At 48.4% G+C, this 14996-nt stretch overlaps 1 long non-coding RNA gene across 2 annotated transcripts in view; it reads right to left on the bottom strand.

Moving 5' to 3' along the window:
- LOC120383277 overlaps window positions 1-14996 on the bottom strand; it is a 31524-nt gene that overhangs the window by 14779 nt on the left and 1749 nt on the right. Inside the window, exons 2-3 of one of the 2 annotated variants that reach the window (XR_005588397.1) lie at window positions 14554-14623; window positions 13750-13798 (exon numbers count right to left, since the gene is read on the bottom strand). This is a non-coding gene — a long non-coding RNA (uncharacterized LOC120383277). The remainder of the gene's footprint in view (window positions 1-13749; window positions 13799-14553; window positions 14624-14996) is intronic. The other variant, XR_005588398.1, reaches the window with a different exon arrangement.

Here is a 14996-nt window from a genome sequence, read left to right as displayed (position 1 = left end):
CTGAAAACTATGCCTATGCCCAATGGTCCCCCAACCCCTACCGCACCCTGGCATTTTTATGGCATATTGAGGGGGGGGGGGCCTCAGCAAGAAAAAGGTTGAGAACCTCTGGACTAGATGATCCAAAAGACATGATATTTTTAACTTCTATGATCCTATTTTACATGGTTTTTAAAGCTTTTTTTTGCCACGAGATGGCACTGTTGCTGGCAAACAAATTCTTTGCTGATAGTTTGCTACAGAGCATGGAGCTAATTCTGATTCTACAACAAAGACCTCTTGAATGTTTTTTAAACATATTTTACCCTAAAGGCGTCACTTGGCAACAGCAGCACAATGCTCTTCTCTAGTAACTATGAAGTCTCACAATTTGCAACCTCTTTCTCCCCTTCTCCTCACCTCTTTCCTTTAGTACTGTCCTTTCCCCCAGAAGTCTTATTTCTTGCCTTTTCTTCAGTTGCTCCCCAGCCACCTCTATTTCATAAGTCTTGCAACAATACTTCTTCTTCGAGTGATTGCTCCTATGCATTCCAGTTGGGTGTGTGTGCGCCGCATGCATGTTCGTCGGAAGATTTTTACCCTAGCAACACTCGGTGGGTCGGCTGGGCGCCCCCTGGAGTGGCGCCGCTATGGCGCAGGATATATACCCCTGCCGACCCATCCGCCCCTCAGTTCCTTCTTACCGCCCGTGTCGGTCGTTGGAACAGTGGAGCGCGGCTTAGCTGACCTCCACTTCCCTAGCTACTCGTAGTTTCTCTCGTTAAGTATATAGTTCAGATGTTTATAGTTGTAGTTAACTTTATTTGTTTGTAGTATAGTATAGTGTATTTATTTCACAGGGGTACGGGGTTTATCCCCATCCCCTCACCCGGTGCTGGGTCCGATGCCCGGTCCACAGGGTTTTATAATGCTCGGCCGGCCACAAGCCGATGCCGACAAGAGATCCTCTCCTAAGTGCCTCGAGGGATCTCACCTCACAGATAAGTACCGCATTTGTGAGGCCTTTAATCCGAGAACAAAGGGGAGCGGGACTTTTTGTCTCAAACAGTTCCTGAGGGAGGCGGCACTTGCTCCTCCGCTCTCAGCGTCGAGCACTGGTTAGTCTTCAAGGAGCGCTCCCTCGGCACCGGATCGCCAGTACCGCCAAGGCCTCTCTGCACCGGCCGTCGCTGGCTTCCACTCGGCATGGATCCCTCTCCTGGAGGATGAAGAGGCACAATATCCTTGCTGCGTCCGAGCCGCCTGCTCCGCAGCCGAGCACTATGCTCAGTCGGATCGCCCGGCACCGATGTCCGCCATGGCACTGACAATATCCGCACCATTAACTCCGGCCAGGCAAGAGCCGTCGAGTCCGGTGCTGGAAAGCTCCCCGGTAAGGACCGTGGTTGAGCTCGCTATGAGCCTGCGTCCGAGCCGCCTGCTCCGCAGCCGAGCGCTATGCTCAGTCGGATCGCCCGGCACCGATGTCTGCCGCGGCACCGACACTATCCGCACCATTAACTCCGGCTAGGCAAGAGCCGTCGAGTCCGGTGCTGGAAAGCTCCCCTGTACGGACAGTGGTCGAGCTCACTATTCCCTCCACGCCTGAAACATTTCCACAGCGAGGGAGTTGATGGCAGCGAGGGAGTTGATGGTTAGAGCCTGCGCGGCTTTAACCCCCGGCACCGCCGGTGCGGGTTATATTGTCTATCGGCGAGCCTGTCTTGCTCACGCCACCTGGCGTCGGCACCACAGAGCGGCACCGTTCATGATTGCGGTCCCGCAGACGTTCTCGGTCCCATCACCGATCGAGGTCCCGACACTGCTCGCAGTCTCGGCACCGTTCTCCATTTCGGTACCAGTAGTACTCGCGGCACCGGTCAGCGTCCCGTTCGCCGGCCCAGTACACTCAGCACCGATCCAGCTCCCGGCACCGCCCCAGGCACCGGGACTCCCGTAGCCACTCCTGATCATCGAGCCTCACGCTCTCGGTCGACCGCCCGGCACAGCTCCGGTGGCAGGTCCTGTTCTCAGTACCGGTATGTCTCCCGGTACCGATCCCCGGTGCCGCGTCGAGCGACGTCAGTTAGAGAGGGAGACGCTACCAAGGGCTTTTCAGCTCCTCTAGGGCCATCCAGCCACGCATCAGTGTTGCCCCATGCGGACACTTCATATGCGCAGTACTCGGTTTTCCGATGTGCCCTCCAGAGTCTTCCAGGAGACCTATCATTGGTCATTCTAGTCACCTTGGGCGTACTACCACGCCAGAGGTGTACCGGTGGTCCCATCTCGCTCCGTTCCGTCAGAGCTCTGGGCGCCAGAGGCGACAATTAGCCGTTCCCCTCTGACCGGTACAGAGCAAGCCCCGGTTAAGCCACCGGGCTCCCAGATCCCACCGGATCAGGAGGTCGTCCAGGAGCGCGAGCCCACACAGGACCCGCTTGTACCTGGCCTTTCTTCTTCCTCCTCCCCAGATGAGGCGGGGGCAGGAACATACTCCTCGGGCCCTCCTCTGATCAAAATGCAAGTACATGGTATCCTCCAGGGGGTACGATTACCTATATATGTACATCTCTTCTTCCCCCCCGCTCCCTTGTTGTCCAGTCCCTCAATGGGACGGAATGCCATGGCCAACAGGCACCAGCCCCTAAATCCAAGGAGGCTAGGCGAATGGTCTTACTGGGCCATAAGATGTACTCGGCGGGAGCCCGGCAACTTTGTGTAGCAAACTAGCAAGCCCTGCTTAGCCGCTACTATGGGTGGCGGTGGGCAAATTTACAGAGTCGGTTCTTCAGAACTCCCGTCAAGAGTTCGATGCCCTGGAACAAAGGAAGAAGCTGGTGAGGGCTTCCCTCCAGGCCTCGTTGGATGCAGCTGACTCCGCTGCCACGACTCTGGCCTCGGGTGTTGCCACGAGGCGCATTTAATGACTCCAGTTATCGAGCCTTCCCTCGCAGCTGCTGCACACTATACAGGACTTGCCCTTCAATGGCAAAGGCCTGTTCTCTGAAAAAACTGGCCCTAGGCTGCAAAGCCTAAAGGGCAGCAGGGTCACTTTGCGCTCTCTCTTGGCATGCACACGCCGGTGCTTCAGCGCTGACCTTTCTGTCCCCAGCCTCACCTCTCTTACCCTACAACTAGACAAAGACAGGACTTTGCCACCAGGCATCGCTTACGCGGTCGTAGGCGTCAATCAGGACCCCAAAGGAGCCAAAATTGCGGTCCTTCTAACCATAATGGGACAAAAGCCTACCCATCCTCGTCCCTCTTAGGGACCCCTCTCACAAGCGATTCCTTTTGCAAGAGGTGCGGACGCTCCTCTTCATCGGAGCTATACAGGAGGTATCTAAGGACGAAACCTAATCCCCTAGGCGAAGGGAGGTCTCAGACCTATCCTAGACCTGCGGGACCCCAACAAGTTCACGATGTCCCAAAGACTGGAATGCCGCCCTCGATATGAAGGGCGCGTATTTTCACGTCGCCATTTCTCTTCCACACAGAAGGTACCCCCGGTTTGGGGCCTACCGTCGTTTCCAGTATACGGCCCTCCCGGTTGGCCTCTATACAGCCCAAGTGTATTCAAAGTGCAGGGCTGTAGTTGCCGCCTCTCTTCGCCACCGTCGGATACACGTTCTCCGTATCTAGAAGATTGGCTCATTCGAGGGACCACCGGGCCCAAGTTACCGGTCATGTGGGCATCGACACGGACCTATTCCTGTGTCTAGGCCTGATAATCAATAGAACAATCCACTCTGATTCCCACACAGGGAATAGAATTCATTGGGGCCATCCTGGACTCCAGTCTCGCCAGAGCCTATTTACCTCAGCCTCAGTTTCAGGCAATGGTAACAATTGTACAAGGTCTACGGACCTTCCCGACAACTTTGGCTCGTACTTGCCTAGGTTTCCTGAGTCACATGGCTGTCTGCACGTTTGTTTCCAAACATGCCAGGCTTCGCTTCCGTCCACTTCAATCGTGGCTCACCTTGGTGTACCACCCGGGCAGAGATAGCATACTCATGTTCGTCTCGTTCCCCCTGAGCATCCTAGGCTCCCTCAACCGGGAGTCAGCACCCTCCCTGGTGTATCCAGGGATGCTGTTCCTTTCACCCCTAGGGGTCCCTCGTGACAAACACCCCATCTCTCGGCTGGGTGCTCACCTGGGTCGGTTTCGCACTCACGGCCTTCGGTCGGCTCAAGAGCTGGCCTTGCACATCGATGTCCGAGAACTGAGAGCAGTCTGCCTTGTATACCAGGTGTTTCAGCTGGCGGATCGCCTCAGCAGATCCTTCCTGTCTCACAAGTGGTCGTTTCCTCCGGACATTATCCATTCCATTTTCGGAAGTGGGACTTTCCCCGCATAGCCCTCTTCGCTCTCGCGAGAATGAAGAGAGAGAGAAGTTCTCTTCATTCCAAGGCCTCTCCCCGGGCTCGATCTTGGAGGTGGTTTCTGATGCCGTGGATGAGTCATCGGCTGTACGTTTTTCCACCGTTACGGCTGGTTCACAGGGTCCTGCTGAAACTCCGCAGGGACAGAGCGCACCTGATCATGATCGCTCCAGCGTGGCCCAGGCAGCACTGGTACACCAGGTTGCTACCCCTGTCGGTAGCCAACCCTATTTCCCTGCCTCTTTGCCCAGACCCCATAGCACGGGATCACGGTTAGCTTCACCACCCAGACTTGTAATCCCTGCACCTCACAGCATGGCTGTTGCGTGGCTGAACCGATCCGAGTTACATTGTTCTGCCTCGGTTCTACAGGATTCTCCTGGGTGATGGGAAATCTTCCACTCGGATAACATATCTGGCAAAGTGGAAGCGTTTCTCCTGCTGCTATGTAACGCACAATGTTTCTCCCGCCGAGGTCACGATCCATTCCGTCTTGGTCTACCTCTGGTCTCTCAAACAGCAGCACCGGGCGCGGTCCTCCTTAAGGGTACACTTGGCAGCCATCTCTCCCTTCCACCTAGCGGAGAGTGGCCTCTCCGTATTCTTACACCTTGTGGTTTATAGGTTCCTCAAGGGTTTGGAGCATTATACCCCCCCCTAGTTGGCCCCCGCCAAAACCTGGGTCTTCAACCTGGTTCTAACCAGTTTTATGATTGCCCCATTCGAGCCACTGACAGCATGCTCGCTGACACCTGTCCTGGAAGACAGTTTTCCTTGTAGCCTTTCTATCGGCTAGACGAGTCTCCGAGCTTCAGGCTCTCACGATGGACCCACGGTATACTGTGTTCCTCAAGGACAAGGGCAGTTGTTACCACGTCCGACCTTCCCCCCTAAGGTGGTGTCGGCCTCTCATATCAACCAGGATATCTTCCTTCCGGTCTTCTTTCCGAAGCCACACTCATCGCAAGGAGAGCAACAATTGCCCTCCCTAGACGTCCATAGGGCGTCCGCAATCTATATCGAGCGGACAAAACCCTTTCATAATGCCCCCAAACCTTCGTCATACCGACATACCGGACGAAGGGCATACCTGTCTCCTCCTAGAGGTTTTCATCTTCAATGTCGTTGTGCATCCGCACCTCCTGTGTTTTGGCCCATGTTCCATAGAACCACCTTACTGCACATTCTACCAGGGCTCAGGCTTCTCTGCTGCCTTCCTGGTTCACATACCCTTTCAGGGGTTGTGTCGTGCAACTACCTGGTCCTCGGTCCACACCTTTGCCTCATTGGTCCAAGAGTCCAGAGCTGATGCAGCCTTTGGCTCAGCAGTTTTGCATTCTGCAACATCTAACTCCAACCCCACCGCCTACGTAAGGCTTGGGAATCACCTAACTGGAATGCATAGGAGCAATCACTCAAAGAAGAAAAGACGGTTACTCACTGTTGTAACTGTTGTTCTTCGAGATGTGTTGCTCCTATCCATTCCAGACCCGCCCTCCTTCCCCACTGTCGGAGTAGCCGGCAAGAAGGAACTGAGGGGCGGATGGGTCGGCAGGGGTATATATCCTGCGCCATAGCGGCGCCACTCCAGGGGGTGCCCAGCCGACCCACCGAGTGTTGCTAGGGTAAAAATCTTCCGACGAACGTGCACGCGGCGCGCACACACCCAACTGGAATGGATAGGAGCAACACATCTCGAAGAACAACAGTTACAACGGTGAGTAACCATCTTTTCCAATCTGCTGAAACCTGCTTAGAGAAATCACAGGGGGAGGCCCAAATCTTGCTCTATTTCAGAGTAAGTGGAAATAATTTATTCTTAGAACACAAACAAGAACTGCACATCCAGCCCGCAGGACCGTCCTGCCCGGCCCCTGAGCTCCAGGCTGGGGAGTCTAGTCCCCAACTCCTCCCCCGCTGTCCCTCCTCCCCCGCAGCCATGCCGGTAGTTGAAAGCAGCTATCAAATCCCCCCTCATTCTTCTCTTCTGCAGACTAAACAATCCCAGTTCCCTCAGCATCTCCTCATAAGTCATGTGCTCCAGCCCCCTAATCATTTTTGTTGCCCTCCGCTGGACTCTCTCCAATTTATCCACATCCTTCTTGTAGTGTGGGGCCCAAAACTGGACACAGTACTCCAAATGAGGCCTCACCAGTGCTGAACAGAGGGGAATGATCACATCCCTCGAACTGCTGGAAATGCCCCTACTTATACAACCCAAAATGCCATTAGCCTTCTTGGCAACAAGGGCACACTGTTGACTCATGTTCAGCTTTTCGTCCACCGTAACCCCTAGGTCCTTTTCTGCAGAACTGCTGCCCAGCCATTCGGTCCCTAGTCTGTAGCAGTGCATGGGATTCTTCTGTCCTAAGTGCAGGAGTCTGCACTTGTCCTTGTTGAACCTCATCATATTTCTTTCGGCCCAATCCTCTAATTTGTCTAGGTCCCTCTTTATCCTATCCCTACCCTCCAGCGTATCAACCACTCCTCCCAGTTTAGTGTCATCTGCAAACTTGCTAAGGGTGCAGTCCACACCATCCTCCAGATTGTTAATGAAGATATTGAACAAAACCGGCCCCAGCACTGATCCTTGGGGCACTCCACTTGATACCGGCTTCCAACTAGACTTGGAACCATTGATCACTACCCGTTGAGCCCAACCATCTAGCCAGTTTTCTATCCACCTTACCGTCCATTCATCCAGCCCATACTTCTTTAACTTGCTGGCAAGAATACTGTGGGAGACTGTATCAAAAGCTTTGCTAAAGTCCAGAAATAGCACATCCACTGCTTTCCCCTCATCCACAGAGCCGGTTATCTCATCATAGAAGACAATTAGGTTAGTCAGGCATGACTTGCCCTTGGTGAATCCATGCTGACTGTTCCTGATCACTTTCCCCTCCTTTAAGTGGTTCAGAATTGATTCCTTGAGGACCTGTTCCATGATTTTTTCCAGGGACTGAGGTGAGACTGACTGGCCTGTAGTTCCCTGGATCTTCCTTCTTCCCTTTTTTAAAGATGGGCACTACATTAGCTTTTTTCCAGTCATCCGGGACCTCCCCCGATCGCCATGATTTTTCAAAGATAATGGCCAATGGCTCTGCAATCTCATCGGCCAACTCCTTTAGCATCCTCGGATGCAGTGCATCCGGCCCCATGGACTTGTGCTCATCCAGCTTTTCTAAATAGTCCCGAACTACTTCTTTCTCCACAGAGAGCTGGTCACCTCCTCCCCATACCGTGCTGCAGAGTGCAGCTGTCTGGGAGCTGACCTTGTCTGTGAAAACAGAGGCAAAAAAAGCATTGAGTACACTAGCTTTCTCCACATCCTCTGTCACTAGGTTCCCTCCCTCATTCAGCAAGGGGTCCACACTTTCCTTGACTTTCTTCTTGTTGCTAACATACCTGAAGAAACCCTTCTTGTTACTCCTAACATCTCCGGCTAGCTGCAACTCCAAGTGTGATTTGGCCTTCCTAATTTCACTCCTGCATGCCTGAGCAATACTTTTATACTCCTCCCTGGTTATTTGTCCAATCTTCCACTTCTTGTAAGCTGTTTTTTTGTGTTTAAGACGAGCAAGGATTTCACTGTTAAGCCAACCTGGTCGCCTGCCATATTTACTTTTCTTCCTACACATCGGGATGGTTTGTTCCTGCAATCTCAATAAGGATTCTTTAAAATACAGCCAGCTTTCCTCGACTCCTTTCCCCGTCATGTTATTCTCCCAGGGGACCTTGCCCATCAGTTCCCTGAGGGAGTCGAAGTCTGCTTTTCTGAAGTCCAGGGTCTCTGTTCTACTGCTCTCCTTTCTTCCTTGTGTCAGGATCCTGAACTCAACCATCGCATGGTCACTGCCTCCCAGGTTCCCATCCACTATTGCTTCCTCTACTATTTCTTCCCTGTTTGTGAGCAGCAGGTCAAGAAGAGCTTTTCCCTTAGTTGGTTCCTCCAGCACTTGCACCAGGAAATTGTCCCCTACACTTTCCAGAAACTTCCTGGATTGTCTGTGCACTGCTGTATTGCTCTCCCAGCAGATATCGGGGTGATTAAAGTCACCCATGAGAACCAGGGCCTGTGATCTAGCAACTTCTGTTAGTTGCTGGAAGAAAGCCTCGTCCACCTCATCCCCCTGGTCTGGTGGTCTGTAGCAGACTCCCACCACGACAGTACCCTTGTTGTTCATACTTCTAAATTTAATCCAGAGACTCTCAGATTTTTCTGCAGTTTCATACTGGAGCTCTGAGCAGTCATACTGCTCTCTTACATACAACGCAACTCCCCCACCTTTTCTGCCCTGCCTATCCTTCCTGAACAGTTTATATCCAATTCCAGTACATCTTTTTTGAGATGGGGCGACCACATCTGCATGCAGTATTCAAGGTGTGGGCATACCATGGATTTATATAGAGGGAATATGATATTTTCTGTCTTCTTATCTATCCCTTTCTTAATGATGCCCAACATTGTGTTTTCTTTTTTGCCCCTGCACATTGAGTGGATGTTTTCAGAGAACTATCCACAATGACTCCAAAATCTCTTTCTTGAGTGGTAACAGCTAATTTAGACCCCATCATTTTATATGTATAGTTAGGATTATGCTTTGCAATGTGCATTACTTTGCATTTATTAGCACTGAATTTCATCTGCCATTTTGTTGCCCAGTCACCCAGTTTTGAGAGATCCTTTTGTAGCTCTTCGCAGTCTGCCTGGGATTTAATTATCTTGAGTAGTTTTGTATCATCAGCCAATTTTGCCACCTCATTCTTTACCCCTTTTTCCAGATCATTTATGAATATGTTGAATAGGACTGGTCCCAGTACAGACCCCTGGGGGACACTACTATTTACCTCTCTCCATTCTAAAAACTGACCATTTATTCCTACCCTTTGTTTCCTATCTTTTAATCAGTTACCAGTCCATGAGAGGACCTTCCCTCTTATCCCGTGACAGCTTACTTTGCTTAAGAGCCTTTGATGAGGGATTTTGTCAAAGGCTTTCTGAAAATCTAAGTACAGTATATCCACTGGATCCCCCTTGTTCACATACTTGTTGACCCCCTTAAAGAATTCCAGTAGATTAGTGAGGCATGATTTCCCTTTACAAAAAACATGTTGACTCTTCCTCAACAAGTTATAATCTATGTGTTTGACAATTTTCTTCTTTGTTATAGTTTCAACCAGTTTGCGTGGGACTGAATTCAAGCTTACTGGCCTGTAATTGCTGGGATCACTGCTGGAGACCTTTTATAGTTGCATATAGGATGGAAGACACCATCCACCCCTTCTTAAGGCAGCAAAAAATATGCTAACTGGCAGAAACTGTGCCATCCGACTCCCTCAGAGACAGGTTTCTGGCATCGCTATGACACATCTCAAGGTTGCTACTATTAATGTCATCTGCTCAGAAATGGCCACCTTTGAGGGATGAAGTGACAGAATCTTAATACTTTCCATTTACACACAATAAGATGTATGCCTTGTCAACATTAGAAAGGGTTTCCTTGTAGAGACACCGGTTATACTACCAAGAGTGCTTTTGCCGGTATAGCTCATTGGTTTCCCAAACAAAATAAGGTCTACTGACAAACTGACTTTCTTTGCTAGTATAAATGTGTCTACACTAGGGATTTGCTAACACACCTATGTGAGTTATGGGTAGGGTGACCATATTTCCCTATGCTGAATATGGGACACCAAGTAAAATTACGTGTATTCAAGCGAGTTAAACGGCAATCAATCAGAACTATGTAGTACAAACATTCAAATTTACATTAAGTTGACTGAGCCCCTGATAAAAAGAAATACTCCGTAGTTGGATTCTTTTTATTTACCTTCTTTGTCTTTAAGGTTCACAGGGGGAGGGGTGATACACACACCCCTTCCCCCCCCCACGGGGAGAGGTGACACACATATACCCCTCTGTCTTACGGGGAGGGGAGGGGGTGACCAACCAGTGCTCCCTGCCCAGCGCTCTCCACCCTCCATGCCTGGCTAGGCCCCCAGGATGGACCACCCCCCTCCCAGTACCTGGTGCTGTGTCTTCCTGAGGCAACATGTGGAGGTGGCACACAGGGTCACATACCCCACTCCAAAGATTTCTGCCAGGGTTCACATCAGAATGTGGCCAGCAGCAGCCTATCCTCACTGTGCGGGAGGGAAGGGACGGGAGCTACTTACAGCCACAGAGGAGGGAGGGATGACCTGGCCCATGTCTTTGCAGAGCACATCTCTCCCCCCACACACACACATCCCCCACACACATTGTGGTGGGTGTGGGTGTGGGGGGGACGGGCAGGTGAAGAGGGTGCTAATCCCCTGCCTGAGTGGCTGCCATGGAGCTGGCAGGTTCGGGGGAGGGAGGGGGACAGGCTGGAAATCACTCCCCCACACACTCCAGAGCTGGCATTCAGCAGGGGCTGCGCTGACAGACCGGCAGTGGGAGAGGTCTGGCCCCGCACGTGCTACAGCTTTGCCCAGCCCCCAGCTTTGCACACCAACCCCCATCTTCGGCCTTTGGACCACCCCACTCACCGCTGGTGGGTGTGCAGCTGGCAAGCAGGGATCCAGCCAGCAGCAGGAACCACCAGTACTGATGGAGGGAGGAGGCAGAAAATACAGGACAATTTGCACATTTTAAGGAAAAAGTCAAGTCACCTGCAGCAGGGCTTAAAAACGGGATATCTGGTCACCCTAATTAGGGGTGCATTTTTTTCCCTGTATTCTGAATTGATATAACTAGGTCGGCAAAACTTTTAAGTGCAGGCCAGGCCTTAGTGGCACTAAAATGGTGCCTAAACTTTGTAGAACATTTTATGCAGCAGGAGCTGACGCTAACTACAACAGCTGGACAAGTTTCTACACTCCTTGAAGGTGGCATCCATTGTATAGTGTAGCTGCAGCCTTACAGAGTTCATTCATATGGTATAGCAACAGACCCATATTCTAAAGAGGTATGGGGAAAACCTATTTCTAGCTTGCAAATGAAGCAATTATGAATCATGTCTATGCAGAGTGTAAATTTGTATCAGAATGGCTTGAATTATCCTGGTCCTTAATGAGTAACCACAGACATGTTAGCTATGGCTCTAATCATGTCACTGGGCAGGGCTTCAAAGTGGTGGTGGCCTCCTTTTGTTTCTGGGCCATTGGAACAATGAGAATATTTGCTGTCTTAAGGGCACAAGCTGCCATTCAACCTAAAAATATCACACTCTGGTTTTGTCTACACTAGCCAAAATAGTCTTACAATAAAAACAGTCTTGTATTACAGCAACTGCCAACAATGGTACAACTGCACCAGTGACAGCAAGCAACAATTTAAGCACTGTAAGGAGGGGGAGAGAGAGAGAGAGAGAAGCACACTCTTTTGCTTCATCATCATGTCATAAAAAACTATCAATACCAGAGGCATAGTATTGCTACAGCTGCACCACTGCAGATTTGAAAAAAGAACAGCAGATTTTTAAACTAGACCAATCACCCACTGGCTTACTATACATTCTGCCTGAGAAAAGAAGATTTGTGCTCAAAAGCTAATAAAAATCATGGTCAGAAACTTTTCCCCTGTTGATGGGTCTGGGAACAGTAGCTTTCAGCTGAAGAACACTCTCACACTCATTGGTCGCAGCAAGACACTCGCTGGCTGAGGAGTGGAAAAGGATAGACATAACTGCCTGTTTTTTAAGAGCATGGGCTATATTAATCACAGTAAAAGTTACTGATGATTTAAACAGGCATGTCACTTAAATACAGCCGGAGTAAAACCATGCCACAAATACAGCTACAAGGCCTGATACTTTGACATACATTTGTAAAGACTAAGCAAATGATATCTTTCTGTTTTGAATGTAATAGCTGTTGTTGATGTAAAAGGTGTTCTCTGTCTGTGCTTTTAATTGTTTTGCCTAAGTTCACTAGTTGCATTCTGTACAGGAATAAAAGTGTTAATTCAATCATTTCCTAGTGTAGGGTAAAAACTGTCACTGCTGTTTTATGTTAAGTCCAACAGTAAAACTTCTAGCAATTCAGCTCTGCACACACTAATACTTTTTGTATGAGTATCAGGTTAGGTTCTGGCTACATTTGATTAGGGAGGGGTAAATCTGAGCGGATTCTTGCTTTGTCAGCTGTAGGCTAGGACATTCCGTCCTCATAAAAACAATCTTTATGCACTTTGAAATTCTGGAGATAATGGACTGTAAACACATCTCAAAAATTCTGGCAATTTGTTTAAATGCCATTACTCATTGTGTAACTTCTTGGACCTTGAGCTTTGTGTTTTAGAAGAATAACAAGACTGTCTTGAAAATCTAAGTACTTTACACACAAATACCTTGATTTAATGATCATTGGTCCTGTTGAAAAACTATTTGTCCAATGGACAAGCCCAGACATTTGTATAGCCCTGCGCGGATACAAATGTATACCCACAGATATAAATCGTTATCTGCGGAACCGCAGGGCTCTCCCTGGAACCGCAGCGGCAAAAGAAACAGAACGTGGGGCAGGGCTGCCACTCCCAAAAGCCAGTGTCCCGTGCCAGCAGCTCCTCCAGTGTGGCTGTACCGCTCCCAACCCTGCCCATTGGGGTGGGCACCAGGCTCCCCAGCAGCTGTCCCTGGTTGCGCTCTTGTGTTAAAGGGGCATGCACACCCCCAGACAGGAGAGACAGACAGCTATGTGAAAGGGATAGGGGCAGGGCTGTGGGCGGTACAGCCATGCCCGAGGAGCTGCCAGCGTGGAGCGTTGGCTCCTGGAAGCGGCAGCCCCATGTTCTGCCCCTTTCACCACTGTGATTCCGCGGATACCGATTTGCATCCATGGATATAAATTTGTATCCACGCAGGGCTCTAGACATTTGTCTATCTCTTGTGCAGACAAGGGCATAGCTACATTATAATGGCTACAGCTGTGCCACTGTAGTGTCATAGCATAGATGCTTCCTACATCAATGGAAGAGGTTTTTCTGTCTCTGCAATTAATTCACCTCTCTAAGAGGTGGCTGGTAGCTAGGTTGATGGAAGAATTTTTCCATCGATTTAGCTGTGTCTACAGTGAGGATTAGGTCGACCTAATTATATCAAACAGGGAGCAAACTTTTTTTTTCCCCTGAGCAATATACCTAGTTCAATCTATTTTTAGGTATAAACCAGGCCTATGTTAGTTGTAATGGGCAAGTAGCTTTGTTGATCTTTGGTACATCTCTAAATGCTATCTGAAACAGGATCATGTCCTACAATGAAAATTCTCTTAATATCCAAAATCATAATTATCCAAACTTACTTTGTGTTCTCCATGATGTTCTGATAAGCAAGGCTGTACTATATTACGCTGTCTATTAAAATGATTACATAAGATTAGAATTAAACGTGCAGTTCTTACCTTTATTCTCCTTCCACTCTCAAATAATTCAGGTCTGTTCTTTCCATTCCTAGATTTCAATTTAAAAAATTGGCAGTTGTACGTTTCAGCAGAAAAATGGAAAATGTTAAAAACCAAATGCTTTGGTTTCAAAAAAAGGTCTAATTTTGTGGGTTTTTTAAAAAAAAAAAAAGATTTTGAATGAAAAATTTTGACCAGCTCTACTGACCTACAATTAACAGTATAATTAGTAAATACTATTGCTAGAAACAAATAATTCTATTACTAAAGTTAATTTACATTTTATCTTTTTAATTTGAAGACCCTATACTTAGAATATTTGAATCAGGGATTAAAGGAGAGGGAAAAAAAGGAGAGGGTAGCTTCCCCACCTCTCCTTGAACTGAGTAAACAGCTCTTTTCCACACATTCCCCTCCTGTTTCAATCTACTTTAACCACTGATTTGCATACATTAGTAAAAATCAGTAATACATATGCCTATTATGGGGGAGTTTGGAAATCAAACTAGCAAGCAAGCGTGTCTTCATCTAGTACCAAACCGAATAAAATTTATTTTAATCTAGCATTGAATTAGTTGTGAATGATATGAAAGGCTCTCTGCTTTTATTCATCTGGATGAAATGCCATAGACCACAGTCAACTGTTCTATAAATAATATGTTGTAGCTGGATTTATTAAAGGATTAAAAAACTTTAACATCAATAGTAGTAATTTCTACTAAAATAAATGTAATCAAACCTTATACGTCAGTGTTTAAGATAATTGACACAGAGGTCAGAAAAATTCTCTTTCCCCCAGCCTACCTCTAGAGCATTGCACAACTGTCAGGGTGCATGGTGGAAGCAAGCAGCTATACAGGAAACACTGGATGACCTAATATAGTATAGAGAATTGTATGTTCTTAATAAATAAAAAGGTGAAATAAAGATTTGCAGGGAAAAAACAGGGTTACATAGTAGACTTGCTATTATTGATAGGCCCTAATTTTAATCCTCTGACTGCTCTTAACTCTTCACCTCTACACCCAATAAGTTTTGAATGAAATACTAGTAGTTTTTACAGAGGGTTTTAATAAAAAATGTGGACTTTGTGAGACAAGAGGGAGAACATAAGCTGGAAAGGAAATTACTAGAAATACCTATCACTACATCCAACTTTTCCCTTTCCTGTGCCACTGTTTTTCTCTTTACAGTTGAAACTGCTAAACTTGATTCAAACAGTTATTCAAGTATTTCAGTGTGTTTTT

Source organism: Mauremys reevesii, linkage group 1 (genome assembly GCF_016161935.1).
Source record: "Mauremys reevesii isolate NIE-2019 linkage group 1, ASM1616193v1, whole genome shotgun sequence".
Lineage (NCBI taxonomy): Eukaryota > Metazoa > Chordata > Testudines > Geoemydidae > Mauremys > Mauremys reevesii.
Note: the sequence above shows the minus strand (reverse complement) of the source record. Positions and strands in the feature narration are given on the sequence as shown.